This window comes from Desmodus rotundus, chromosome 12 (assembly GCF_022682495.2).
Source record: "Desmodus rotundus isolate HL8 chromosome 12, HLdesRot8A.1, whole genome shotgun sequence".
Lineage (NCBI taxonomy): Eukaryota > Metazoa > Chordata > Mammalia > Chiroptera > Phyllostomidae > Desmodus > Desmodus rotundus.
Genome location: NC_071398.1, coordinates 17298445 through 17324237, shown reverse-complemented (window position 1 = coordinate 17324237; position 25793 = coordinate 17298445).

The following is a 25793-nucleotide window of genomic DNA, read 5'->3' as shown; positions in this document are numbered from 1 at the left end:
GCAGGTCGCATGAATTTTTATTTCATTTTGTTTTCTTGCATTTTAATTTCCATTCTTTCTTATTGTTGGTTACATCACTTTTCATCATGGTCGTGCTGCAGAAACGCAGAGAACGATTTATGGAGCCTTAACATAAATATGATGCTAGACAGAAAGGGAGCGACATATTAGTTTAGAATTTGCAGACTCCCACACACGGAGAACACATCGCTGATTTATGAGACCGAGATAGCCTGTAAATCCTAAAGTAGGGTGCAGCATCTATAAGCTTCCGAACAGCAAGAGACAGAGCCCGTTAGCACAGTCTCCAGCGGGAAGTCCCTAGGCCCTGAGAAAACAAAGACATACTAAATGTTTAGCCCTTTGCTTACCCAGAAACACATCTTTAAAAAATAAGTGCTACACCAAATGGTACGAAGGTTTTCTCTACCTCAGCTAATGAGGGATGGGAAAGAGGGTCAGTTGGTCATTGGCCTATTTGCTGTCTGATCCCAACCCTCCCCTCTCCCGTTCTGCTCCATATTCCACAGGGGCGTCCTGTGCAAACTCCCAGAGCTCCCTTGCCAAATGGCTGCTGGTTGGCATCAGGGCATTGGCAGAAGCTTGCAGGGTGGGAGTAAGGGAGAAGCCAGGTATTTCTCCCCTTCCCCATCTCCTGTTGCCAATGCCTTAGGTGGCCCCTCTGGAAGTTGCTATTTCCCCTTGGTACTCTAGCTTCTGTGAAACAGCCCTCTTGTGATTCTAGCTTTCTCCAAACAGCCGTGTTTCTGGGCTGTGTTCCACCATCACCTCCTTCCTTTGTTCTTCTAGGCCAGAGATAGTACCAGCTTCCTGCTCTTGCTAATCTCTGAGTTGCCATTCTGGCACCTCTGAAATGAGACCCCATGTTAACTCCCCGGCATAAAGTACATAGGCTCTCTTTTTCCGGCTCAGACCTGACGGATGTTTGGAGACTGCACCACCATCTTCACCTAACAGCAAGCAGACAAGGAGCAAAGCACAAGTCTGCTTCCAGCCTTACTCAGTCCGCAGCCACCTGAGGAGTGTCTGACAAATTTGCCACAGCGGCATTTACTACACATTACCTTTATTTCCTCTTCCCTCAGGAGAAAGCAAGCCTCAACTGTGGATCTCAGTGAGCGTAACTTGAAATGCATTGGAAGCAGTAGGCAGAAGGTTGAAGCACCCCAAAGGATACGGTTAGAAAAAGGGAGGGAACTTCAAAAGCCCTGGGGAAAGACGATTATAAGGATCACAGGTGATATCTTGTAAAATGTTATGACTCCTTTAGAAAGCAAAAAATGGCAATATATCTAGAGCTTAAATTGCTCACCCTAATTTAACTTCAAAATCCCCGCCTAATGACTCCTCCAACTCCAACTTAACCGTCGTGCCAACTAAGTTATAAATAATTTGACATCTTGGTAGTGTAGTGTTTTGCAACCACTTCTCTGCAAACTATAAATGCCTATTCGATTATACATGTGTATAATATTAACAATGCCATTGCTTATACTTTTAAGTGCTTAGTATAAATATTGAGTTGTGAGTTTTTCCCTTGTGTGTGCTGCTTCCTAAATGTTTTTAATGCCTTTTAAAAGCATAACAGAAACGGCGAGTCCTCCACTAGCATTCACCAAGTTACGAAGACCATAAATGGAAGGTAGAAACTCAAAATGCACAAAATAGTCGTGCTGAAAGTAATTAATGTGGGACTAGGTTGGAACAACATTGGCTTTTGGTGGAGGAACACTGGCCGGGGGTATGCGGGGGCTTCCTGGGAGGCTGGACGTGCTTGACATGCTGTCATTGCTTTGGTCACGTGAGTGGGTGGGTTACGTAAAAATCAGCCTGTAAGCTGGACACTCAAGACCCACACTCTTTACTGTACATACACACACATCAATAAATAATGTGAAAATAATCATTTTCCAAAGGACTGCAACCTCCACCCCTGAACAGTTGAAAGAGGGATACAAAGAAGAATAACGGCTACACCACCTTTTAAAAACATGAGCATTTTCACGACATGTGGCAGTTGTAGTAGACACACAAGTTAGCTCAATGGCAATGTGTCTTAAATATGAAGACTCTGTGAGGGATATTTTCATGCACGAAGTTCACCAAGGAGTGTGTTTGGGATCAACACGGCCTTGGTGGGGTGAAGGTGGTGGACTTGGGAGAAAAAAGGTGAACTGTAGTGGGTACAAAACCACGGCCTCATCTGAGGGGGAGCTCCACGGCTGGCGTGTAGCTGCCCCTGGGGAAGGAGGTTTATTAACCTGGGGCAACTGCTAGAGAGGGGACTCTGTTGAGAGCTGTCAGGGGAATAAATGCTTCTGTTCTGAAGTGGGTCTGGGTAGTGCTGGAAGATTCCACTACAAGGTAGAGGCAAGAAATAAGGAGCAGGTACCACTTTTACCCCTAACAGTATCCTTCCGCCAACAACATGCGAGCTGTGTGTTTCTGAGACCTGGAGTTGGGGTTGTGGTCATGGGAAAAACTGCAGAACTAGTTTACTTAATCAAGGATTCCCTCTAGCTTCGTAGGTAGCAGGATATTGAGACTGCGAATACTATATGGCTAAAGAGAATTGGATGGCCTTCAGGAGAAACTCAGAGGCACTGTCCTAGTCCCTCATGCCCATGACCTCCTTTGTTGGGTCATAGCCAAGAAAGACAACCAGAGTTGCAGGCTCATCCAGCCATGGGCTGTGCCCCTGAGTGCCTCCATGCTAGAGAGAAAGGCATCTTTGAGCAGGTGGCAAATGCGCTTGCATGAGGGGGCATGAGTTCATTAGTACCCTGAGGTTTGGGAAGTTGGTGACAAGCTGCCACTTTGTATGTGGTGATTCCCTTCCTGAACACATGGCAACTGACTGACAAGCACTCTCTGAAGTAAAGGAGGACATCTGTGTTTTTCACACTGTGGAACACTGGATCTTTCCAAGTCACACAGTTGGGAAAACAGCTGAATTGCCTTCTAAGTTCCTCATGTTATGACACAAATATCCACCTGATGTGCAAACATGAGAGTCACAGCTTTATGCTGGAACCAAATGAACTGTGTCTGTGAGAATCCAGAATGGAATTCGATGAGTGAAGACTATTGCTATTATAAGAGGAGATCTCAGCAATTAAAAGAAGAAAATATGAAAACAAAAATATATACCACAGTCTCAAAAACCTACACTAAAAGTGTTCAATGTTTTGTCTCTCCTCAAACACACACCCACACACACCACTCCCAGTTTGAGACTCTGAATCGGACCTGTCTTCAGCATGAAATATGCCGACTATTTAGAAGAAAAGCCACCCCAGCAACTCACAGGAAGAAATCCTATCACATACGAGCTCCTTAACTCTAGCACATTTAAGGAGCAGTCTCTCTCCTCCATCTCTGAACTGTGTTGTGAGTGCTTATGATTTATAGGTCACCGTTGATAATCAAAACCATCTCTGGGTGGAAACTGACAATCAGATCAGGCATCTAAATTAAACAGGAATATGAGTTTCTTTCGAAGGATCCATTACCCTGAAAGAATTCTGCTAAAGACACCAAGACATTTATTGAGAACACCTCAGAGCAGGACTCAAACTGTGAACAAAATGGAAAATGTCTCAAAGAGCTCTCAAAATTAATTACAAAAATTAAAAGAAACCTGAAAGAAAGGCTGCGGTGGGAGGAAGATGGAAGTTGAGAGAATCAGGCCCGTGCCCTTGTTGGGAAGCCATGCCTGGCATGACAGACGCACCAATGTCTCTGCTGGAAGGACATGAAGAGCCCCTGAAATGCCTTCCTGACACCTCTGGGGAGAGACCCTATGGAGAAATGGTTTGGTTGCTGCTAGATAGAACTTAAAAGAAAAAACAAAAACAAAACAAAGAGCCATTTGTTTACTTTGATAAACTGCCTCTCACAGCAGCAGGTTATCTCTCTTTTCTGTTTCTTTCCACCAGGAGGTAAAACCACTGAAAAGTGGTTGAAGATACAGCATTAAAAGTCACTGATTGGGCAAAAAGGGGCCATAGATCAAGAAACGTGTGATTTGTCCATTTTGAATATAAATGGGAACTTCTAAAAGGCCATTAAGGAAAGCGGCCTGGAAAATGCATTTATTTTTCTTGGTTTTCTTTGATAAAGCCTTGTGTCTAGAGCCAACAGGAACTGCCAAGCAGTGTTAAGTCGAGGAGCCTGGGACATTTCATGATGAAAGGTACTGGCTGAGAAACCCAGGGGCCCACCATGCCCACATACCCCTTTTGAAGGTGTCATTGGGAATACTTTGTAACTCACGGCCCCAACAATTGACCGCAATTAAAGGGGTCAGAGATGGGCCCCTGATCCTAACACAATCACTGATATTGGGACAGTGGCCTATGAAGTGGCCTGAGAAGCTGCTCTATACTGCATGGGGACTAACCGCCCAGACACTTGGTCACAGGGAATAGGGACTTTGGACGTATTAAGATGTTAGGTGGTGCAGAAGCTGAGAACCCGACAGAAGGAAGGTAGAAGCCACGGGGGAGGAGAATACAGAGAACTGGTACCAGCAGGACGCACAGAACCAGAGGAAGTGAGAGAGAGTCGAGGATCTCCTGGACCCCCAGGCCAAGCCTCGTTGGATTTGCTGGGGCAGGAGCAACGGGCGTTGGCTGCTGAAGGAGAGTGAAGACAGGCTGCTGAACCACTAGAACTCCTGAGGGTCCCCGCGTGATGCTCTGGTTCTTTCTGATCCTTGTGCTTGTGAAGTGGCTTCCTTTTCTCTTATGTCCCTGGGTATTTTTAAAACAAACTATTAATTGAGGTAAACTCAGATCATCTTGGCTCCTTATAACCCCAAAGCAACTCCCTGACACTCGAGCACAATGACGTTGAACCGACGGCAAACACTGTGGTTCATTCATTGGTGTGTCCTGTGGCTATCGGACTGGGATGATCAAGCCTGTTGCGTCATATTTACTTGGAACTATTGGTCCCCTTTCCTGCTTTCTCAAGGGATGTTCTAGTCAGAGCCAGATGATGCCCATCTAAAATGGGAGTCAGCACCACACCGCAGGACCTGGGGCCTGTGGATATCCACAATCTCACCAGGGAGGTATTTGTAGCCATGGTGATGAGCTAGAGGCACTTGTCTAAACATCTACACTTAGCTGTTTGCAAGCCTCACATTCCAGGGTCTGTATGTCATGGTCACTTAGGGAAACAGCATTAGCAGCCCAGGGTAAATCTGCATACAAGTACTTTTGTCTCTGAGGATGTCTGGGATGTTGGGCGCATTGACAACACCTTTTGCTTTGAGTCACAACTGTTCGCATATACAGGACCTGCCTGAGAAATGTTTCATGGCTCAACATGAGTCCTGTGTGCAGAAGGCGCTGACCACACTATCTGCTGCCGGTGGTGGTGGCTCCACAGTGGCACCTACTTCATGAGACTGACAGGCGCACATCCGTTCTCCTCCAGGCCCCAGCCCGACTCCAGCAGCTTTCAATGACCGATGTGTCAACTGCAGACAATGTTATGACTTAACTGGAGGCACCATTTCGTGAATGGGAAAGTGGGCAAAAAGGAGCGGGCAGTTGCCCACGAAGAGCAAAGAGACTGCATCATCTCCACACGAAACACACTATCAAAGAGACATGGGAGATGCTTCCTCCATTTTTGGAAAATGTAATCAATTGAATTAGCCCAGTTTCAGATTAATGCTAATGAGTACACAGTTGATATTTTTTTGCTAATATTTTTGACCTGTATTTTCCAAACAAAAATCCAAAAGGAATAAACTGAGGTTTATGGTCCTCAGAGGAAGATACAAGGATGATAGTGTGCATTTCTTCATTTAAAAATAATTAGTTTTGCTCTGGAAATTGCTCTTTATTCCAAAACCACAACAAGAGGTGAAGGGGGGGCATAAATGGGAAAATATGCTTGTTGTTTGAGTCGATGACAGGGCTACTAAAAGTCTGATTAATAAATATACAAAAATGGGAAAATGTTACAGTTTTTAAGTAATCCATATTCTAACCATTTCTTTCTTTTCTCTCTCTCTTTTAATACCCCCCCCACTTTTCCCTACTCCCCAGCTTTGGGAAGAAGGTATTATTTTAATCTTAATGTTTTCTTTTTGCATGTGACACAAACAGTGGCAGTATCATAAACAGAAAGGAGGAGAGAAACAAGTGAATTCAAATCAGAGAGTTCACATCAGCTGTTTTGAAAGTGGAAAAAACAAAAATATCCATCTCAAGTCTCAACCCCCTTAGACTCCCCAAACTGTTTTCTTCTCTATTTGCTCTTGCATGAAAGTCTACTCAGGTTTCAAAACCAATTTCTCCTTTTTCCTAGAACCAGCCAAATATTGAGCGTGTGCAAAAACATGGTAGCTTAAAAAAAGAAAAAAATAATTATCAGAGGGAAGGAGGAGGAAAGGAAAAGGAAGAAAATAAAGAGATATGACACAAGGGAACTAGGCCAAATGAAGACAAAGCAATGCACTTGACCCACCTGGAGAGCAAACCGGGCCAGCAAGGCGCTCTCAGCCAATCACCAGGGCCTGCACCGGCAGAAGAGTCGGCATGGGTTCATTTGGCCGAGGAGTGTGTTTCATAAACCTTACGGTGCAGCTATGAAAGCTATCAGGATCTTCCCACGTTTCCTGTCATTCCGTGGAGATTGGCTGCTGGAGTGGTGGGTGGGGGGAGCGGTGAGGAGTGGATGTGCAGGGGGAGGAAGGTGTTGGGGTGTTGAACGGGGAACTGGTTCAAGTGGGAAGCGGAATTACACAGGAATTTATTTTAAGTGCATATACAAAGTGAAATGAGGAAAAAACCCCACTCTATTCCTTTTGGGTCATGTGAGGGAGCCACTGGCAAAGATAATAATATATGAGGGTAGGGAAGAGAGAGAAAGGCAAAGGCTTTCTATTATTCGGGACACCGTGAAGCACACTGAGGCAGCTGGAAGATTAAATTAAGTATTATATCTGCTGACCCTATTGCCATGGTTACCGGACAGTGGAAAATATTAATCAACCCAAGTCTTTTCAGATGAATGTGCTTGAAAAAAATACAATAAATATAAATATATGTGTATATCCTCCCTGTTCTGCTGTCTAAATGCAGGAGGCAGCGAGTGTACCACGTAATAGTGGAGATAAGCAAATAAAAAAAAATTCTTGCCCTTCTGAGAAGGCCAATGTCACTTGCAGGGAGGGGGCAGGGCATGAATCATGGGGCTGACCATTTGCTCACTTTCTCTTTAACTGGCTTCTTCTCTTAGCCCCTTCAATAATATACTCTAATGCGTGGCTTCATTGCAAAGTTAAGGGAGCTATCTATCTCCTTATTCCTAGGAATCCCATTTACTAATTCCCTAGCCAGTCACCCTTGTGTATTAACTAAAGCTGAAGCACAATGAAAGGGAAAGAAAAATCAAAATACATACAAATATAATCAGAAGCCCAGAAAGTCAAGATAAGCATGAAGAGATTAGAGTTCATTTGGCTGTGAGTCTAAAGGATCCTTAAAACTTTCGTTTTTGTATGTGCTATAAGTTCATAGCTGCACCTGGTCATCTCTGAATCCTAGATTTTGCTTTTCACTTTACTCCCAGCAGCTCACACTGGGAGACTTTACTGCTTGCCTTGAAATATACTGTCACTGTTCTCATGATGGAAAACTTGAGGAACTGCAGAGAGTAACCAAGGAGCACGGCCACATTAACACTAGTGGGCTCACTGGAGTAGAATCTTTCCTGCTTGACGCCCAAGGATTGACTGGCACTCTGCCACATTCAATATTTCCTGAGTTCCTACTATGTGTGGGACAGTGTGTGTGGGATATGGAGACAGCAAAGACTGAGGAGCATGTATGATGACAGTTTGAGGGGGGAGGAGTCAGGGAGGCCACGGCCTTGAACTTCATCTTGTCTGCACATCAACATTTTGCAGATGAAGACACTAGAAACCCTAGTAGATAAGGATTTGCTTCAGCTCCTCAGCTGTGTTGTCGTTGTTGTCATTGTTGTTGTAGACTGGAGTTTGCAGACTCTCCTAAGCCCTGGCCTGGCCTGATCTGAGAAATCAAGATAGATGTATATCTTGATTTACATACACACACACACACACACACACACACACAAATCTTGATTTATATATATATATAATCTTGATTTATATATATACATATATATATAATATAAAATCCAAGGATATGTTTATTGATTTTTAGAGAGAGAAGAAGTGGGAAGAGAGAGAGAGAGAGAGAAACATCGATTGGTTGCCTCCTATATATGCCCCAACTAGGGTTCGAACCCACAACCTTTTGGTGTATGGGATGATGCTACAACCAACTGAGCCACCCAGCCTGGGCTGAGATGCCAAGATGCTTAAAAGCAAGTTTATCTATCTTTTCATGAAATGTTACTAGTTCTAAAACCCCTCCAGTGCCTCTTTGCCCGGACCTGTTCCAGATATTTAGGGATGCCTAATAAATCTAACGGCCAAGTTCTCTCTTACATTCTCTGTCTCACCTCCTTCTACACCGTATACCTATCCAACTCTGTTTCCCCCTGAAATGAATAGCATATTGTGAACACGCAGACCTCGTTTCCAGATTTCCTTCCCCTGTTGAATGCTTACATTCTTATGTTAACACAATGCCCCAAGAAAATGCTCTGAAGGTGAGCACAGACCTGCTAACAGAATGTCCATGTGTATTAGCCAGAAAGATCCTACGCTATATGACGCCAGAGCAGGTCTCCATGTCAGGCCTGGCTCTGACACCCCCTCACCAGCAGCCATGGGGGTTCAGATGGCTTTTCTCCTAGTTAAGCCTTCACCACATGTAGCCCTGACTGAAACCAATCAGCCTTCTCCTTCTGCTGAGGTGCAATTTTACACAGTAGGTGACATTAACTCGGTAGCCGAGTCCCCATGCGCAGCCAAGGCAACCACAGGGTCCCAGCAGATGACAGGAGGCAGCAGGTTGCATGATCCTGTAAATTATTTCCCCATAGTAACAGCAAGATTACACACTTTAATATGCATGTGGCCTCAGAGAGCCCTCTTCTTGGCTGAACCAAGGCGATAATGCATATTTCGTGTCCAGAAAAATCCATTGTAAACTGTGCTGCATGGAATAGTCAGCATTTCCTAAAGGATTTGAACATGACTTTTCTCACCCGGCCCCTTCCAGGGACTTACACATGGAGTGCTTCTTCCTCCTCAGTCTCCCTGTGCCTCTAGGTTCTCCAGTTTTATATTCACACCAGGATGGGTTCAATAGCCTTTCCAGTGTTAGCAAACCTTTTTGTTCTAATGTCTGCCTATAGCTCTTTTGTTCCTTTAGATAGGCACAACCTGATTTGGGTGTTTTCTTTTTCAGGAAGAAGAGTGAAATTGTTTCAGTAAAGAGAGAAGGGGAATAAAATAGAGAAACGAGGTGTATAGAGGATTCAGAATGGATTGTGCCTACTGTATACATGACAGATCCTGGGTTTATAGGCCTTTCAGTTCAATACAAAATCCCCGATGCCAGAGTGACTCCTAGGAGAACTACATAAACCAGACAGTCCAAGCATATCCTGGCATCAGACACAGTAGAAAGAATAGTGAATCTGGTAGCAGAGAATGAGTGTGAAATTCAGTCATGCCACTTTTTATTTCTGAGACTGTAGACAAGTTTTCAACATGTCTAATCCTCACCCATCCCATCAATAAAATGGGATAATTAGAATGAACTTACAAGTTTTTTTTTTATTAAATTAGTAACTAAACATAATAGATGCTCAACAAACGTTAGCACCAACCCAGGGCGGGGCAAGAATAATACATGCAGTTCTTTTGGAAATGCTCAAAGATGATAATTTGGTTTTGATATAAAGTGATTTCCCCCCAAATGCCATTGATCCTATTAGCTAACCAGACCCCTTACAATCCACATACAGCTCTAGGAGTATTTATCAAGACTCCCAAAGGGGTTAGTGAATTCATGCTGCTATTCCTCTTCATACATGTTAACAAAAATGGGGGAGGCATGTTCCAGGGGAAAAGATCTGCATATACTACCGTGTACTGCTCCATGCAGGTAGAAGGGCATTATACCTCAAGCACAGACATGCAGTTCTTCAGGACTGACATTACACATATGTGAGTTAGGCAGAGCACAGCATAAACACAAAGCTTTCATTTTATCACATGGAACCAGTTAAGGGAAATAGCGTGAGCTGAACTTTGGACACCCTGAATCATACTCAATTTATTCTCCATCATCCAACAAGTCATCACCAAAAACAGGCAAAACACAGTCTGGGGAGGACAGTACACGTTGGAAACACACACAGATGCAATGGTACCTTATTGTCCAGACATGAATGAAAACTGGGGCTTAGTGAGACTTGGGCCTTAAATGACAAAAATAGAACAGTGTGTCTCTCCTCCTTTGTCAAAGGAGACTGTGTGCCTTTGACACAGCTACCAAAATAAGATCTGTGCTGAGGGTCTGTGATGTCTTTTGAATAAATCTTATGAAAAGATAGCTCTGTACCTATTGTACAAAGGCTCAAATATGAATACTCAAGGCATCTTTTAGACTCTTTAACAGACAGCGAAATTCAGTGCCAATGGATCAAGTAAATCCCAAATGCAGTTTCACAGAGGAATGCATAGTTAATAATAATTAATTAGATATTTTCAAGGTCTTCTCTGGTATAGCCACTTTGACTTTGGTCTTGACTCTCATGAATACAAGTTGGTTGTAATGGTAGCTACTAGAACAGAGTGTTTTCATATGTGGGCTTTGTCAATTATGTTACTTCTTTTAAAAACACCCTTCCTCATCCCTCATCTGCAGAAAACTGAAATGTATAATTTGGGTGGATGACCCTAAGAATCTTGAATTTCTGGACTTCTCTGAGTCTTTACAATAAACAGAGGCAGCCCCATTCCTTTTGCTGGAAGAGAGCAATCTCCCCCACCTAGACTCACCTGCTAAGACCTCACCTGAGGCAGGTTCTTTTTAAGAAGAAAAAATAAAAACATACGGTACTCTGAACTCACTGTTACCACCCCTTGTTGCTTGTGGCCTGATAACCAGGATTAGATCTCAGGAGGACAAAAGCAAGGAAATAGAGTTCCTGCTCCATGAAGAAAGAGCTTACACACTGAACGAACTGCAGGACATGGCAAATTTGGGGTGGAACATGGAGCATCCATGGCAATGGATCTAAAGGATGTTAGAACAGGAAGGCTGAAAAATAAGGGGGGTAGGACAAGAATTCAATGGAATAAGAAGACTCTGTTACGATCTGGTTAAGATACTGCAACCAGTCTTTGTAGCCTGGGCTAGTTCTTAAAGCCTGGGCACGGTGACAGCCGACAGCAAATAGGGTAAAGAAGTAGAGCTGCTTTGACACTGTGTTCAGGGAGGAGAGAGACTGGTCAGGAGGTAGAAATGTTAGAAAAGATTTATTACCCAAGACTGTAGAACTCCCTACCTGACTATGTTGCTTGGGAGGGCCCAGAGAACACTCCCTTCACTAAAGCAGTAAAGAGCACACTAGTTAGACGAGCACTGACTTCTCTATGACACTCATTGGCGGCTATCCTCTGTAGCTCTGGGTGGACAAAAGGCAATGCCAGCATGGAACAAACTTCCTTAATTTCAATGAGGATTAGAGGATTCTGAAATGGCAGAGGTCATAGAGTGGTAGTGGTACTTAACACTTCAAGGCAGGATGGTTATAATGACCACAATGAGCAGCAGGCTGAGCTGGATGGAATTCAGAGATTTGGGGAGATGGCTAAAAATCATGTTGTTCTGATGGGTGAGATAAATGGAAAGCTCTTTGAAAAGCAGCCTCTGGTGTGCAACAAAGCCCTAGTAGTGACTGACCACAGACTCTAGGTGACTAGGTGACTGAAACTGCCCTTCATGAGCTGGGTATTAGTAGACCCATAAGGTTGGACAGACAGATGGGCAGACCAACGTACCGTCATACAATGGAAATGGTAGAGGTGTTCAGCGTCAGGCCAGGGAAGGTTTGGAGTTACATGAACAGGAGGCCAAGATCCCCACATCAACTAAATCTGTTGCACTGATAACCTCCTCTCAGTCTACACCATTTGCCTCATGGTAGCGGATTTCCCTATGACCAGCTGACAGAGGAGGAAGGAACCTGGGATTAGTTTGTGGATATGTTGGCACGATATGTTGGTGTCAACTGTAAATGACCTGATAGCTTCACTCTTAGTGGCCGACAAGACAGTGGCGATGGGTCATTCTCCCACAAGGCAGAGCTCTGAGTAGTATATTTGGTCATTGACTTGGGGTGAATATGAAACAATGGCCTGTGATAAGTTACCCAAACACTCATGAGCAAGGCAGATGCCTGGGTGGTCAGGAGCTTAAATGAGCGAGACTGAAAGTTTGAAGACATGAAGGTCTAGGAAAGAGACATGTGGATAGACTTATGAGCGTGAGAACGAAGTATGTGGATCCTTTACTCGTGCCCACCTCAGGGGAGGCGATGAAGAAGCAGGAGGGTTCGTCCTGTGGAATCAGCCATGCTCTTTCCTTGACTATGTCAGGTGATTTGTTCTGCAGTGGCAGGAGGGGTTGACGACGAAGGGAGAGGTTTCATAGAGGAAGTGATATTTTAGCCGTAACGAAGAACGAATCTGTATTGGGTAGGTGATGAGTACTACTAGTAATAATATTGACTGCCATTTATTGATGGTATATTATGTGCTGAATGCTAGGCTAAGCATTTTACACCTATTTTCAAATTTATTTCTTATAATAACTCCATGAATTAGGTCCAATTATTATGAATCACCATTTTATATATATGATGAAGTTGAATATCTTGAACTATTATTTTTATTATCACTTTATACTTCCACTAATGCTGCTAACAACCATTAGTAACAAACAAACTTTGCATGCATCATCTAATTTAATCATCACTATCCATATAAGATAGGTATTATTATTCCTGTTTTACAAGGGGCAAACTGAAGCTCAAAGAAGCTGAACATCTGTCTGCCTTAGTTACCAAGATCTGAGACTACCTTCTGCCTAAGTTCTTTATGTCAGTCCTATCCCTGCCTAAAAGTCAGGGGTGGGAGGTTGGTGATGGTGGACCACTGGGCTTGATCAAATTGTTGTGAGTGAGTGAGTGAGTGAATGAATGAGTGAATGAATGCATGAAATAACGAATGAGAAAAACTGCCAATGTTCCTGACCTGCCTTAGAGGGTTGCTGGCCCTGCCCTCCTTTCCCCTTCTTTTCTCTCTCTCCCACATATATGATGATATGGACAAAATATAATGACACCTGAGCTGGTCTTAGCCATCTTTACATTCTTGTTATTTTATATCAATTTATTTTCCCCCATAAATAAAAAAGACTAATGTTTTGAGACATAAACAAATAAAAATAAAGAGAACTATAGTGCATTTATAGCAAGGTATGCATCCCCAATACTTCTGAAGCTTTTCCATGTGACTTCCCAGAATACTTTGAATCTCACACAGGCCAGGAAATCTGCTTTCTGAAGGCCCCCTTTCCACACCTTTATCTACATAACTTTCATTGACCTAAATCAGATTTGTGTGTGCAGAAGGGCAGCACAATTGAGGCTCGGCAAGTCTTGTCTTTTTGTTAAGCTTCCCAGGCTGCCAATTACCAATTCTGTGCACTCGGGGATGTGCAGGACACAGCACATTAAATTGGAACAGAATGTACTGGCTAATGATAAGCAAGTCAAATATGTAAAGGGATTCCTGGGTAATGAAGATGGAGTGGAGGTCTGAAGACAATAAGATAGGGCTTAAACTAGGATGGAGAAGCTAAGGGAGGGGAGAAAAGAGTAGAGAGAGGGAGACAGAGAGAGGGGGAGGGAGGAAAGAGAGGGGGGAGACAGAGAGAGGAAGAAAAAGAAAGTAGAGGGAGAACAAAAATGAGAATCCGAGGCTATAGTTTCTTTAGAAGTATGTAATGGAGAAGGGGCTGGAAAATAACCCCTTGAAATGATTTATGGCTAGAGGGAACTGGGACCATTTAAAATCTGTCATGGAGGAATCTGGGACTCTATTTGGGAGACATTTCTTTGAGCTATATCTATGTCTAACCATTTTGATCATCTGACCAGCTGTTTAAACGAAGTAATTGTGTGGCTGGACTGATGGGCTAAATCAGTCAAACAAGCCCATCTGGAAGATGATGTAGAGTCAGTCAAAATATTACATTCTCTGTGCAAACGCAAACACATTGTTTCCATTGGTCACTTGCCATTTGTGGGATATAACAGAACTAAGTAATCCCTGAGAAGTAAATTTCTATTCAAAGGCAGAAAGCAGGGGAACACACGTCAGTGCCTTTACTGCTCACTCTTGGCCATCATCATTAAATACTAACCCGTGGGTTCTTATAAGAATATAATGCCATGACCTATATGAACACATTTTGAAAAGTTAAACAAGTCACACAAAATCCTAACACTAAGTACGATCACAGCTAGAAAAAGCAACAGCGCTAAGTTCTTCTCAGGTGTCTGTGGCTGTACAGAGGAAGTCAGAGCCACATGCCCCCCTTTGTAATCAGGGCTTACGGTCTCCCATGGCTGATGTCCCTAGAATGTGTGGTTAGAGAGGACAATACTAGTGTGCGTGCATGTATGCACACATGTATCTACAACAGTACACAACAGATGATACATATTCTCATACACACAAACATATATTTAATACCTAAACTTCATCATCTTTGCACTGTGTGTAAGTTTAATTGTTTGAACGATCTCACACATGCCACGAAGCTGTGGCAGGGTTGTGACTGGAGGTTTCAAACACCACCTCTTCGCAGGTAATTTTCAGACATACCTCCAGCTCAGCACTTTCTCGGGAATGACAGTTCAAAGTGCCTGTAGACCATTAGGAACTTTCCGTTGAAAATTGTGTCTTGGAACCAATGTATCTAAAAATAAAATCATCATCATCTTCGCCCCCAAACAATATTCCTTCTATTCCCCATTATTTTGATTTTTGGGGTAGGGAGCTTTGTCCAGTTTGCTCACAACTATATTCCCAAGGCCCGGAGCTATGTTTGGCACATAGTAGGAGCTAAGTAATCATGTGGTCGATGATTTGGGTGGATGGATAGATGGATGGAACACTGCCGTCACTATCCTCCTGACCTTGGCGCTCATTTCTGATACTTTACTCTCTAGTGGCGCACCACGCCTTGTCATGTCTTTCCCCAAATGCTTCTTTGCTTTTGTTTCTCTCACTGGATTAAGGGTGGGTAAAATGAGATTAAGCATATGAATGTTTGCTAAACTCTACAATGCCATGCACATTTAGGGTAATTACTCCTCTCAACTCCTGCTTGCTAGCACCCCCATTGAGATCATTACCATCTCGCAAATTTAACAGGCTGATCTTGCCTGCTTTTTCCCCTCCATATCATTCCTTCATACGCTCGCCATAGCCATTAAAGTAGCAGCTCCTAAAGCTCTGTGATGATTATGTTGTTCCACCTTCCAACACCTTCAGCGAGAAGCTCCCTGTGGCCTATTAGTTTCCAAAATTGTCGCCATCATCCATATTTGGGGACCTGCACGTTTGCCTACATGGATCTCCATTCTTCTCCTCTAGTAAGCATGGTCAGCCCTGCTGTCACGATGTCTTTCTCTATACTTAGCAATAAAATTCATGGATGAACCAATTACAAGTGAGTGTTCCTTCCCATCTACCTTTCAAATGCCATGTCCAGCCCTACTCAGCCTTCCCTGACTGCCTGAGTTTGGGTTAGTCTCAGGATGTGAGGCAAGAAATTTGAGAGCATATGGTTTTTATTTGGGAAAAGCAAGGAAGTGGGATCACAGTGGGCAACTGTGGAAAGAGTACTGGAAATGGTGCAAAACATACACCTTAGAGCTATGTCACCCGTGAGGTGAGGGAGCTGGGCTGTTGGTTACGTCATTGGAAGAATGCTAATTCCCAGTTGTTTTCATCTGCCACCACTCCAGAAGAAACCCTCACGTACAGAGATGTAAATCCTCAAATAGTTCGGGTCTAAGTGGTGCTGTTCAATAGAAATATAATCTGAGTCCCAAGTGCAACCTGCATATGTAATCTTAAGTTTTCTACTAGCCACATTTAAAAAGGTAAAAAGAAACAGGTAAAATTAACTTCAGCAATGAATTTCATCATTATGCAATGTTATATATTTTATTCAACTCAATCTATTTCCCAAAATATTATCATCACGTGTAATTAATATAAACAAATTATTGAGATTATTACATTTTTTGGTAATAAATCTTTGAAATTTGGTATGAATTTTGTACTTAAAGCACATCTCAATTAGGACTAACCACACTTCATGTGCTTAATAGCCACACGTGGCTCGTGGCTGCCATCATTGGGTAGGACAGGTTTCAGGAACGTGGGCAGGCCACTTAGAGTGTCTGCTTTTCATGGTTTCTAGTCACTGCGATTATCTTCTTTTGAGTGGCTATGTAAAATACTGATCTAAGAGTCAGCGTACATTGTTTAGAAATGTTACTTACTTTTTTGTGTGGTTAGGTCTTATTTCCCTGAATAAAGAAGTATACTTCTAGGATTTACTTGTGATGATTTCTCATTAGTTCCTTTCCGATTGTTTTGTTCAATTAGCTTTTGCCAAATGATTGATTCTCAGAAGTCACCTTATCCGCAGGTCCCTAACCTTTTGCAAGGAACAAATGACTATGAATTCCCCGTGAAGGACGCAAGGGGGAGATCCCAGATCAGGTCTCAGCAGAGGGAGACAGTTGACTTTGGGGCTGGCAACTAGGAGACCCTGCCCCGAGCAGGAGACATCAACCACCTCACCTGCACAAGAATTTTAAAGGCCTCCATTGAGGAGATGCAGTAAACTCCTCCAATAACAGGATTGAGTGTTTAAATAGATTTTGCTACATGAAAAAAAAGTTTCCTCTATCTAACCTAAAAGATCCTTAGGCTGGAGTTTTGTTTATGTTTGTGTCCTGTTCTGCTCTATTGCCTGCCTTCATTTCTGAGTCCAAAGAGGTCTTTGAAAAGCATAGGATGGGTACTTGGTGACCAGCTTGCCATTAAAAGGTCATCATGTCTTCCTAGCTAAACAAAACAAGGGCCATTATGCCACAGAGCAAACAGCACTGAGATTTGCGGTGTAAAAGAGGTAAAGCAGCCAAAGCAAGGAGAGTTTGCAAAGTCCAAGGAAGTCTTAAAGACACTAAGTGGTGTTCATTGTCTTCTAATAGAAAATGTGAATTTCCCAAATTTCATATAAGAAAGCAGATAGAGATAAACATGTCTAAACCCATCAACTTTGTAGGGAAAAAAGGGGGTAATCTGCTGAATTTCAGAGGATTCAAAATCACCCGTCCTTCTTGGACTCAAGCCTAAACATTTTTCCAGTATCTCTGAGCTGTTTGTGATAGTCAAACCATTAGTAAATAAGAAGACAGAAGGTTTCCCTTGGAAAGAAGACATTTTCTCCACTATCACTTATTATTATCAGGACCATAGACCCATTTCTTTCTCTGTTCATTATCTAAGATTACATGTACAACATTTAATCAGTCTCTTTTTAAGATTTTCTATGAATTTTCTCTTTTTAAAATCCCTTCTGTCTATACTTCTGTAAAATCTTATTTATTTTGAAATTATCACTTACCATTCTTTTTAATAATGTTTCCTTCCTTCTTAACTCCCTCCCATTCCTCTCTGCCGTAGGCCTATTATATTCACTCTCATTTGTAAATTGTCCTACTTTCAGAATCATGTACCTTTGAGCTTTTATCCTGGTCAATTATTTCCTTTTCGTTTTCAGCCTTCCAAAGGAGACCACCCCTCTCTGCTCCTGGTTCTTCCTGGTCACATGTCACCTGTCTAGTCTTTCTGTTCTCACTTCACCACAGTCTCTCTTCCCAGGGATTTCAATGGTGGAGGGGGTCAGAAGGCAGAACCAGCACTTCTCTGTGCTACTCTCGGGCAGGATGAAGTGGTGGCACCACTGCATCTGGGTCGGCTTCTTTTGCCAGCAGTTATCGGCAAGTAACGAGTGAGTAATAAACTGCACTCAGCTATTTAAAGTGGTATTGCTCACAAACTGCTAGGGATTAGGCTATTTCATTTCCAAAACAAAGATTTCTATAGAAAGAAGTAGGTTTATTAGTAGTTCAAAAGCTAAAATTATAGTATTTTAGGTACAAGGAAAATTACATATTTAAAGATAAAAGAAATTATGGAAACTGCTGCCATTCAGGGTTGGTTTACAAAGACTCCTTGTATCCTTGATTTAATTTCCTGCTGGGCACTTGTTCACAAACTCAAGTCTGGGATGGAATTGCGAAGTTTTCTTTAAGATAATGAATCCTTTTTAAAAGTGTTACTTTATAGAAGAAAAACCATAGACGAGGAGAAAATATTGGCAAAAGACATATTTGACAAAGGCCTATCAATTAAGGTTAGAGGGGCCAGAAAAACTATCGCTGAGTACAATACACAAAGTAATATTTGGGCCCTTAAGAATTTCAGATTACCAGATAGAGTACTTCCGAATATCATAGTATAAAAAATAAAACAAAAACAAACAAATCCCAAAGAGCTCCCTGGTTTTCAAAGCGGTTATGGAATCCTAACCTTCAGTAGTCATTCTTAAACTAGGTCTCCTGGCTGCTGGGTGGTTGGACACTCTATAGTAGACAAGAGAACAGATGTTAAAATGGCTCTGCTACTCTCTAGTTGAGGAATCTCATCAATAAAACACAGAAAATAATGTCTACCTTAAAAGGTTGTAAAAAGTTTAGAATAAGGTTTGGTGCATAACCCAGCTCATGACTTTTACGTAAACTGACACGTAGGCTCTATAAACAGGTTGGGGAAGGGGGATATCTCTGATTCACCCTCAACCCCATACTTGTCATATCCCCAGTCCCTACACCACTCGCCTCTGCCCTGGTGATTCTCGTAGAAGCCACTGTTAGAAAGTGCAGTAAAAGTAGAGAAAGGTGTAAATCTGTGAAAACTGGGTAAACTGTAAGAATAGGTCTCTCTATTAGTTGGGACCCTGCTCAAAATGGTGAATTCTAAAATGACTGACTTTTTTTCATTTCTTATTATAGTGCCTAAAATTCCAGCAGTAAAAGCAGTGGTTTCCAGCCATAGGTCCTTAGAATCCTGAGTTTGCAAAGGTAGTATTTTCCCATAATGAAAAAGATTTCACAAGCCTTGATGAAAATGCCAAGTTCCTTTCCCTTTGCCTAAAATTATAGCAAGTTTGCATGAAAGCACTGGTTGTCTAATGAGTCACAGAAGTTCTTCTTGTCAGTTTACATATGTCCGTGCTTAATAGATACAGGAAGAAGAATTCATTATTATTCAATCAGTGAAGATTGGCATCAGAGCATAACAAACATACATGACTTTGTATGAAAAGATTTGACATTATTTACAATTTGAAAAAAATTAAGGGTAAAAAAGCAAAATCACATGAAAACTATTTAGCAAAGAACTTTTAGACACAGTATGTGCCTGGTAAAATGAGATCTCTTACCCCCTGTTGAAGCCCTAACACTAAGTGGTTTCTGAACTCGTGACCACATGTGTCCCCCCGGATATGCACGCTGCTAACAGCAGCTGAGGTGCCCCGTAGGGGTGGGTTTGTGCTCTTTCTCTGTGAAATGGTGGCCCTGTCCCATGGGCAGAGCTCACTGACATACTTAGAACATGCTCCATGCCCGTGGCCTTTTCTCGTGCCCAGATGGCTTGCAAATGACCATTCACGCTGGATGCCTGGCACATTTCACTGCAATTTGTGTGGTGCTGGGGGAGAAAAAAGTCAGTTGTTTTTTTTTCATGTGTATATTCTGAAGGAAGAGATGACAAAGAAAATAAGAAAGGAGATGGATGAATTTTTCTCTTTTCCACCTTTTCCTGAAGTTTCCTCTCCTTGATCTTTGCCTTACCTCTTGCATGGCCCTCAGAGAGAAGACATTATGTCTTGAAGAAACTCTATCGTTTATAAAAGGAACAACTAACCAACCCTATAATATTCAGATGTAGCAATTAATACCTCTGTCATTGAGAATACAAAAGAATGGGTGGTTAAATAGAAGTCCAGCCAACTCACTGACAGTACAAAGGAGATGATCGATTGATTTTGAGAGCATGGGTAAAAAAAAAAAAACCCTGCAAATGAAACTTTCAAAATCCCTATCATCTCAGTTTGTAAACTCTTCAGGTAAACAGTAGCTTTAGCACTACAATTATAAATTGGAAAAACAACATCCTGGCGTTGCGCCAGAAGCCAGGGTAAGCAGTTGGCATGAACATGTGACAGAGGGAGCAGCAGATGACGGAGTATGAACATGGACTTCAATGGAGCGTTTTCTTGTCTGTCATCTAATTCTGTCCACAAACCGACTCCAGACACCTTTATGGGCACCTACTAGGTGCAAGGCGCACAGACAGTCAATCCTGACCATTTTTTATACATAAACACATTCTCCTCCCATGACTTAGCTTACTCTCCTGGAAAGTGACAGGCGATCCTCTAGAATTAGAGAAATGTCATGCTGGAAAGAAGCAGAGAGATCAGCAAGTCCAACCCCTTCATTTAAGATTTATAAACTCTGATGCTCCCAGAGAAGGACGGCTTGGAAAGTTGACACTCAAATGAGTGATCGGGACTAGAAGCGAGGCCTCTGAATTTCCGTTATGAGCCCTTTCCATTAGGATATATTCGTGCAGTAGGAACAGAAAGACAAAGGGGTAAGAATAACTTCTATGGAAATTAGTTTTGTCTCATCTCTGAAAGAGCTGAAGAACCAGCTTGACTCAAGTGTTCAGATCATGGAACGAATTAATTAATCCCATCACTCAACAAATCTTTTTTTTTTCCCATACTATACTTGGTATGGTAAAGAATCCGACAATAAAACAATGTGGTCCTTGCCTTCCATGAGATCTCCCCTTAAAGGGCAAACATCTTGATGTGAATCTTACTAGGATCAGCACGAATTCTATTAATCTGTCTTCATTTGCACCTGTGTTGTCAGAAGTCTTAATTTTCTATATTTGTACACAGTGTTTCCCCCGACTGGCTGAGGGCAGAATAAATATTTGCCCTATTTTCATGGAGGGCCAGCATGTTTGAGCAATTAGAAGCTCTTATTCCTCCTCCCCTTCCACCAACCATTCTATGCAATGTGGTCACATAAAAACAGTCCCCAAGACGGAGGGGAAGCTGTGACCTGCAGAAGCTCTCATGCCACACAGACCTCAGGAAAAATACGTTTCCCTGTGTTTGGAAGGCACTTTCCAATAACAATAAACAGACCAGGTGCCAAACCAGAGGCCAGAGAGACGAAGGCATAACCACTGAGATTTTATAAACACTTGTCTCTCTCCCCACCTCTGGAGGTTTCTGCTGGTGGTTTCTCATCTTTGAAGTTTTAGCAGACATATTTAGTAATAACAGTAATAACTAGTAAAAATTTATATACAAGAGAAAACCCAGGAAAAATCAAAGTTATGCCATGGTATTTCTAAAACTTCACACACAAAGTCAAGTAATGGTAGCTTGAGCTATGCAAAGGTATGCTATTCATTTGGCGAATTTTAGCTAATGGAAAGAATCTCTTAATTCTTTTGCAAACCCAACACTGGTATACCAAAACAATGAAAAATATTTTTTTCATAGGAAAAGAGCTCTTAAAATTCACTGAGTTTCAAGAAGAGCACACAGAAAAAAAGAAGGGGCGCACAGGTTGAGTGGAGATGTGGTACAGATAACATTTATCTTGGTACGAGGGCACGATTTTAGCTGCACACCAGCGTACCCCAAGATACCACTAAGTCTAAATATACCACTATAAAAGGTAAAAGGATGAAAGTCCCTATCCTTGCCTATTCCCCTCAGGACCAGCAGCCAATATCTCCCTGACCTCTTAGAAAGACCCAGAAAAAGTTCAGGCTTAATCACTTGTACACAATACACCCTTTGCAGGCCTTTTAATATTTCCAGTAATTTTTTCTTATGAGTTTTGAGCTAACGTAATTCTCAAGACACTTCCCTTCTAAGCCTTACATCAGCGGAGACGAAGGCAGTGTGCTCGGAGACAAAGCAGGGTACAGCCAGACGCACGATTTACCCCAAGCTTCTGGCTCTTGGTGGCCTTAATGACAAAGCTTTTAACTTTGTATAATCCCTGCCTCTCAAACAAAGACATTATTACAAGAAAGTGGGGGGAGGGGAAATAACACGAAGATGGAGATGTACAGGAGGCCGGCTTGGTCCCTGTCCGGCACACAATCCATTCCCGGCCAGGAAAATGATTGCCGCACAATGGCCAGTATGGCCAGCCCAGGGCAGCTGTGAGATATAAATTGTCAGCAATGACCATAAGCACTCAGAGAAACAATTTAATTCCTCACTTCCGCCATCATGGGCTGATATATTCTTTCAAGGTCATTACCCAAGGCTAGAAGGGTCACTTGATTAACGAGTGACAGGCCCAATGAGGGCCAGTGTGCTCAAGCAAGGCCTTATATTAATTAGACAGAAGCTCGGGAAAATAAATGTTACAGAGAAAGGAGGGGCCAAGTCTTTGGCATAAGCTGTGACCTCGCCACCCCCACTCTGTTCACCCCACAAAAGATAACACCCTGACCTTGATCTTTAATGCTATACTTTAGCTTTGTTTTAAAACCTATAAAATATAAAACATAAACCATGCTTCGTTTTATATTCTAAATGACCCAGGCCCTGGCCTCCAGTTTTGACACTGCCTTTGTCTAACCCTTTCTCACTTAGTTATTCTAATTTATTGGTTAATTCTGAGTGGGGATGGAAAGAACTGCTTGCTATGAACTTCACATCTCAGAAGCAGCTTAAACCATGTTGATCTGAGCCAAGGGAAGCAGGAGAATGATGACACTTCAGTGTTTTAAGCCCAGTGGCTAATAATCTAGCAATTGCTCTTTAATAAAATGTCATTATCTTGCTTAAGGAGTTAAGGAGATTTGGCGATAACAGGGGACTTTCAGGGCAAATGACCATTCGAAGCAAAAGGGGCTTAAACATACCCTCAGCTCCCCTTCCAGTACACTGTGTCTCTTTGATTATATCTATGCTGAAGTCTCACTTGAAAAGACACAAAGGAATAAATTCCTAGGGGATTTTAGTCAATTCGAACCATTCATTTCCAACACAAGGGACAAATGGTTTCGGAACAGAGTTTCCTTTCCACCGGCCGTCAGGAAAGGATTTTTCTTCCTCCACCCACCCACTCACCATTTTGACCACTGGTCCCACTGGGAAAGCAAGCCTGCTGTCTCAGAGGGCCCAGCCTCAGGTGGTCACTGTGGACACAGAGCAAAGCTATATGTTTGTTTGAATTTTCCAGAAATCCATCGCCAACCATCGCCAGCCATAGCGAGCTCAGGCAGTGAAGGTAGGACGCTGAGATGCCACTCAGAATGAGAGGGGTTGTTGGTAGAACTTTCCAGTAAGAAGCTACATCTACCTATGTGTCTGTCAAAATGGAGAAAAGAGATTTCACTTTGGAGGCAGGTCGCTTCCATGATCTCTTATTTGGCACCACCTTCTGACTCAACGCTGTAGGTACAGACAGGTGGGAGAAAGCTCACACATGGTCCTTCTGTGGGCTAGGGGGCCCACTGTAGCCAACAGCATCTGAGCTAGCCCCCAGTGATCCCTACACCTCCTGGTATTTGGTCCCTATGCCATCCCCTTCCCCAAAGTGTAGGCAGGACCTAGGGATCCACTTCTATCCAACAGAATAAGCAAATGGGATGGGGTGCCACTTCAAAGGTTAGGTTGTGAAAAGACCATGACTTCTTGCTTGCTTGGACTCACTCGCCCCTGGAGCCTTCAGTGTAGAGGAAACAAGCTGCCATGTGTGAGTTGCCTTATGGAGCCCAAGACCAGGAGCTGATGACTCCAGCCAATGGCCACATGTGGCTTGAAGCGGACCTTCCCCAGTCCAACCTTGTGATGACAGCAGCCTTGGCTGACCCTTGCTTTTCAGCCTTCTGACAGATTTTGAGTCAGAAGGACCCAGCTAAATTGCACCCAATTTCTCACCCAGGGAGACCGAGATAATAAATGATTGTTGCCTTAAGCTGCTAAATGTTGGGGTATTTGTTCCATATCAATAGATAACTAATATACCCGTGAATTCCACTGACCCTTCTATGTACTGCATGATATTATACAGAACCACTCAGTGTTTTAGTTTCCTTTTCTCTAAAATGGCAGCAGTCCCCCAGAGAGGCTTTTGACATGAATTAAATACCTACAAGGATTTGATTTTGTTGGTGGGAAGGGAAATTCTATGCATTATCAGCATATTATGAGTAATCAATGTACACTACCTTATCAGATTTATCAGTTTTGTGGAAGATGTAGTATCATTACCAGGCACGATTATTACGCTATATTTTACATCTCAGAGCTATCTGTCCTTGATGAATATCAATAGAGCTACTAGCCAACAAATTTGCAAAAACAACTTACACACTGATTCGTCCATCTATTTCTCCAACTACCCATTCTTCTACCCATTCTTTCAACAAATATTTATTGAGCATGCAAGAGCATTGTAGGAGATATAAAAATGCATTCAATATGGTTTGTGTCTTCAAGGACTTTACAGTCCAGCAGGGAAGACAGTACGTGGACACTAATTATTATACTAGAATCTAAAATAGAAGGTGATGAGTTTCCTGAGAGCGGAAAAGTGTGGTGGGAATTCAGAAGGGGGAGAATTCAGCTCTGGCTGGGGGTGGCTCAAAGAAGGAATTGACATACACATTAGTACTAAGGAATGTGCTGTGAGTTCTTGTTCCTCAGGTATCGGTGATGTGTTGATCATAGCCTCTCATACAGTCTCGCTCTGACCACCACCATACATTTGAAGTACAGTATCAGAATAGAGTTATGGTCTGCAGCCAGACAGCCAAGGTAACTGGCACCCTGGGAATCACATCCAGGACCACGGCTTCATTACACCAGCTACATTATAATGATACATGACTGAACATCAACCTCCTGGATATAGGATAGGCATCTGGCTATCCAACCTTCTGAATTGGGAACAGCATGTAATGAATCCCCAGTTCCTTAACATGTTTAACAATTAATAAGCTAGGATTTCCTTGAAGACAGCAAAGAATAAAATATGAGCATAGCAAGGAAGAGGTTACACAGCACAAGTGCGCTGTATGAAAACAATACATGTGATGAAGCTGCGGCATGAGTAGCTTTTCCTCTACTTCAACATAGAGGAAAATATACTGGAGGTCTGTACTGTCTGGACATTGGTGGGATCCACACACATTTCATTCTGCTGTTTAGATCCCCTGTATTAGATGATAATTTTGCCCATTGGACAGAGTGGCTGCTAAGAGAGAAGCTGCCCTGGTCAAAAGATTTGCTGTTAATTTCAGTTAGGCTCATAAAAAAGCCTATATAGGAAAGAAAAAGAAATCAGGGAGTTTGGTGCCAAGGAACAGGACAAATAAAAAAATATTCTGGCCTTTCTGGAGAAGCCAATTCAGCAGGCTTCACTCACGTGTTGTGTTCAACCAGCCTCCCACTGAGAGAAACAGCTTGGCACCCACGAGATCCATCAAAGGTGATAGCCTTAATTAAAAAGACAAAACAAGTCCTATATAAAAATGGTCAGACAAGAAAGGCAGCCAAGCTCTGGATTAGTGTTTCTTGAAGGGAATG